This window comes from Lithobates pipiens, unplaced genomic scaffold (assembly GCF_037356315.1).
Source record: "Lithobates pipiens isolate NorthernLeopardFrog02 unplaced genomic scaffold, aLitPip1_a1.2 Scaffold_23, whole genome shotgun sequence".
NCBI lineage: Eukaryota > Metazoa > Chordata > Amphibia > Anura > Ranidae > Lithobates > Lithobates pipiens.
In genome coordinates, this window is record NW_027507785.1 from 234,670,491 (window position 1) to 234,675,997 (window position 5,507).

Consider the following 5,507-nt stretch of genomic DNA (forward strand, 5'->3'; position numbering starts at 1 on the left):
CCTGTCCGCTACTGAAGGTTCGGGCTGCAAAGCCCCTGTCATGAATGTCTGTCGGCGCACGCGGGTGCGCGTTAACGCAGGTGGGCGCACGCGGGTGCGCGCCAACGCAGGTGGGCGCACGCGGGTGCGCGCCAACGCAGGTGGGCGCACGCGGGTGCGCGCCAACATAGGTGGGCGCATGCGGGTGCGCAGATGTCCTGGTGGGCGCACGCGGGTGCGCAGATGTCCTGCGCGTTAATGCTATTGAGCGCACGCGGGATCCGCGGGAGCGCGCGCGGGCGCGCGTGCACGCGCGGGCGTGCGCGTGCACGCGGGAGTGCGCGGGAGCGCGCCGTGACGGCCCTTGGCGCCAAAGGGGTTACTTAAGGGGACCTGTTGCCTTGCCTCCTTGCTGTCCGGTCTACAGCGTTCCTGTCATGACCCCTCTGCTCCTGCTTACTTCCTGCTCGTTCCTGTGACCCGGCTTATCCTGACGACCCCTTGTTTGCTGCCTGCCTCTGACCCCGGCTTGTCTGACGATTCTTCTGCCTGCTGATTCGGTACCTACCTGCCTGCCTGTTCCTGACCCGGCTTGTTCACCACGTTATCCAGTCTGCTGTCCCTCCACGGTGCCAGTCTTCCGGTATCCTGCCTTACCTGCTTACGGGTCTGTCGTGAGGAGCCGTACTACAGAACACCTTCCCCGCTGCTCCAGCGTGTGCGTCTTCTGCTGATCTCATCGCTTGCTGGTCGCTGTTCCTGCTGCATCTGCTCCTCTCCTGCACCCGGAGCTTTACACCTGTGTCCTGCTTGGCACTTGTGCCCCTTCCGTGCTCTAGAACCTCTGTATCCTCTACCAGGAGTTCCTGAGCCGGAGGAATACGAGTAGCCGCTCCCAGCATCCGTGGGCTCAACCACCAGGTACGTGACAGTACCGGACAGCCATGTCCGAGCCCACGTCGGGAGCCTCCCCGATGGATGAACTTTGCCGCCACCTTGCCGGTCTCACTCTGTGAAGAACTTACAAGAAGGGTACAACCGTCTGGAGGGTCAAGTTCAGGCTTTGTCGGCATCTTCACCACCTTCATCAGGTTCAGCTCCCCCTCCGTCCGTGGTAATGATGCCACCCGAACCAAGGGTCCCCACGCCCGAGAGGTTCTCAGGGGATCGAAGCAAATTCAGGGCATTCCGTAATGCTGCGGTTTATTCTTCGCCTTGCAACCCCGGACTTTCTCTCTTGAAGCCACCAAGGTGGGGTTCGTCATTTCCTTGTTACTAGGGGAACCTCAGTCCTGGGCCCACCGTCTTCTCGAGCAGAAGCATGCCTCTCTTGATAACTTGGACTCCTTCTTCCTGGCAATGTCCCAACTTTATGAGGACCCTCAGTTGACAGCTACCGCAGAAGCGGCCTTGCACTCCTTACAGCAGGGCCGAAGACCTGTAGAGGACTATGTAACTGAGTTCAGGCGGTGGAGTGCCGACACCAACTGGAATGACGCCGCCCTGCGCTTCCAATTTCGTGCAGGTCTCTCTGAAAACTTAAAGGACGAGCTGGCCCGTGTGGGCATCCCAGAGACTTTAGAAGCTCTCATTAACCTCTCCATACAGATCGACAGGAGATTAAGAGAACGGAGATCAGAACGCTCTGCCGGTCCTTCCTGTCCAGTTTGGATGCTTCCACGAGTCCCCAGTTACCCTCAGCCAGCTTCCTCTGCTCCGGTGTCTTCTTCCTCCGATTCCTCCGAACCTATGCAACTTGGTCTCCTACGGCCCTCTCTCACGCCGGAAGAACGTCTGCGTAGGAGGACTAATAATCTATGCCTGTACTGCGGGGAACCAGGACACTATGTAAGGACCTGCCCAGCCAAGCTCCGTAAGTGCCAAGCCACTACCCCTGTACCTGTACCCACCTTACCTGATTATGCTTCTCATCTGGCTGTTTCCGCTCTCTTACAGCTTCCAGGAAGGAGTATTCGGGCCACCGCAATTATTGATTCTGGAGCCTGCAGTGGCTTCATGGACTTGACTTTTGCCATCAAGAACCACGTTCCCCTGCGTCCACGGGCGAAAGGACTTTCAGTACACTTGGCCGACGGATCTGTTCTTAAGTCCGGGCCAGTTACACAGGAAACAAGACCCCTGTTGACTACCATCTTGGAGAACCATCAAGAACTTTTATGCCTGGACATTATTGATTCTCCCTTATTCCCAATCATCCTTGGCTTGCCCTGGCTGAAGGCCCATAACCCTCAAGTGGACTGGTGCACCGGGAAGATTAACTTCTCCTCTCCCTATTGCAACCAGCATTGCTTGATTAAGCCTACCGATACTCCCCCTTCTTTGTTGTGCCTGGAAGCTGACAAGGAGATTCTCCAATCTGTTCCTGAGACCTACCACGAGTTTTTGGACGTTTTCAACAAGAAAGATGCCGAAACTCTCCCGCCACATAGACCTTACGATTGTCCGATTGAGCTCCTTCCGGGGGCCGAAATCCCTTTCGGAAGGATTTTTCCTCTAACTGAGCTGGAGTTGGGCACCTTGAAGACGTATATTGACGAGAACTTGGAAAGGGGATTCATCCGACCTTCTACCTCCCCCGCGGGAGCCGGAATCTTCTTTGTAGAGAAGAAAGACCACTCTCTGCGCCCCTGTGTTGATTATCGGGAACTGAATAAAATAACTATCAAGAATCGGTACCCTCTACCTCTGGTACCTGAACTATTCCAGAGACTAGGGATGGCGGCGGTATTTACTAAGCTGGATCTCCGCGGGGCCTATAACTTGATTCGTATCCGAAGTGGCGATGAGTGGAAGACTGCCTTTCGCACCCGGTTCGGGCACTTTGAGTACCTGGTCATGCCCTTTGGGCTATGCAATGCACCTGCTACATTCCAGCACTTCGTGAATGACATTTTCAGGGACTATCTTGACTTGTTTGTTATAATTTACCTTGACGACATCTTGATCTTTTCCTCTTCTCTGTCCGAGCACCGTGAGCACGTCAAGAAGGTGTTAATCAGATTACGTTGTCATAGCCTGTACGCAAAACCAGAAAAATGTGTGTTTGAACAGCAGAGTATTCAGTTTCTGGGCTTGATTATCTCTGTGGAAGGCATTCAAATGGACCCACAAAAGGTTTCCGCCATTCTGGATTGGCCTGCTCCCTCTGATAAGAAGGGCGTTCAACGTTTCGTGGGCTTCGCCAACTTTTACCGGAAATTCATCAGGGGGTTCTCTACCATCATCTCCCCCATCACGAAGCTCACGAAGCAGGGCTATCGGTTCCACTGGACACCCGAAGCTCAGGAGGCTTTTGTGGCCCTCAAGAAGCTGTTCACCTCGGCATCAATCCTGAAGCACCCTGATCCAGCTCTACCCTACATCTTAGGCCGCGTACACACGCGCGGACTGTTTGCCCAACCTTGTTCGTCAAACAGTTTCGGCAAACAGTCCGCTCAAAATTTGCATGAGCGGACTTGCCCACACACGAGCGGACTGTTTGACGAACAAGGTTGGGCAAACAGTTCGCTCAACTTTTGAAATGAACGGACTCGCCCACGTAAGGAGGCAAATCCGCCCATTTCGAGCGCGTGTACAGGTAGGCGGGGCCCGCGAAGGAGACGTCGCGAGCTCCGCCGCCTGGAATGGGCTTAAAGGGGAACCCCAACGCCGAAAAAAATCGGCGTGGGGGTTCCCCCAAAGTCCACACCAGACCCTTGTCCGAGCACGCTACCCGGCCGGCCAGGAAAGGGGGGCGAGCGAGCGCGCCCCCCCTCCTGAGCCGTACCAGGCCGCGTGCCCTCAACATGGGGGGGTGCCAAAGCACCTTGTCCCCATGTTGATGAGGACAAGGGCCTCTTCCCGACAACCCTGGCCGTTGGTTGTCGGGGTCTGCGGGCGGGGGGCTTATCGGAATCCGGGAGCCCCCTTTAAGAAGGGGGCCCCCGGATACCGGCCCCCCACCCTATGTGAATGAGTATGGGGTACAATGTACCCCTACCCATTCACCTGTGAAATAAAGTACAAAAAAAAACACAACACAGGGGAAAAAATATTTTATTGCACAGCTCCGGGGGTCTTCCGTCTTCGGGGGTCTTCTCGCCGGACTCCTCCGCTATCTGTGTGTAGCTCTTTTACTAGCGGAGGAGTCCGGCTTTCTTCCTCCCCGCCGCCGGCCTCTTCTCCCGACTTCGGGGGTCTTGTCCCCCTCTTCGGTTCTTCTGCCGGGCCACCGCGCCTTCTTGTAGCTCTTTTACAGGCGGTGGCCCGGTCTTCTGTCGCCGCTGTCGTCGTCGCCGCCGCCGCCGCCGCCTTCCGTTCTTGTTCTTCTTCTTGTTCTTCTTCTTCTTCTCCTGGAGATGTTGACTCGACGATCTCTCCGGCCGGAATGCCAGAGCCGCGCTGTGCGGTCACTTATATAGTGACAATGGGGCGGTGTCACATGGTATATGTCACATGGGTTGGTCACATGGTGACCCCGCCCCCTTACGATGTCATAGTCCCCATGTGACATCAACCCATGTGACCAACCCATGTGACATATACCATGTGACACCGCCCCATTGTCACTATATAAGTGGCAGCGGAGCGTGTCCCTGGCATTCCGGCCGGAGAGATCGTCGAGTCAACATCTCCAGGAGAAGAAGAAGAAGAACAAGAAGAAGAACAAGAACGGAAGGCGGCGGCGGCGGCGACGACGACAGCGGCGACAGAAGACCGGGCCACCGCCTGTAAAAGAGCTACAAGAAGGCGCGGTGGCCCGGCAGAAGAACCGAAGAGGGGGACAAGACCCCCGAAGTCGGGAGAAGAGGCCGGCGGCGGGGAGGAAGAAAGCCGGACTCCTCCGCTAGTAAAAGAGCTACACACAGATAGCGGAGGAGTCCGGCGAGAAGACCCCCGAAGACGGAAGACCCCCGGAGCTGTGCAATAAAATATTTTTTCCCCTGTGTTGTGTTTTTTTTTGTACTTTATTTCACAGGTGAATGGGTAGGGGTACATTGTACCCCATACTCATTCACATAGGGTGGGGGGCCGGTATCCGGGGGCCCCCTTCTTAAAGGGGGCTCCCGGATTCCGATAAGCCCCCCGCCCGCAGACCCCGACAACCAACGGCCAGGGTTGTCGGGAAGAGGCCCTTGTCCTCATCAACATGGGGACAAGGTGCTTTGGGGTGGGGGGGCCGCGCGGCCCCCCCCTTCCCCAAGGCACCCCCCCATGTTGAGGGCACGCGGCCTGGTACGGCTCAGGAGGGGGGGCGCGCTCGCTCGCCCCCCTTTCCTGGCCGGCCGGGTAGCGTGCTCGGACAAGGGTCTGGTGTGGACTTTGGGGGAACCCCCACGCCGATTTTTTTCGGCGTTGGGGTTCCCCTTTAAGCCCATTCCAGGCGGCGGAGCCCGCGACGTCTCCTTCGCGGGCCCCGCCTACCTGTACACGCGCTCGAAATGGGCGGACTTTCCGAGCGGGAACAGTCCGCTCATTTCGAAAGTACAGCGGACAAGCCCACACACGGGCGGACTGTTCGCTCAAAC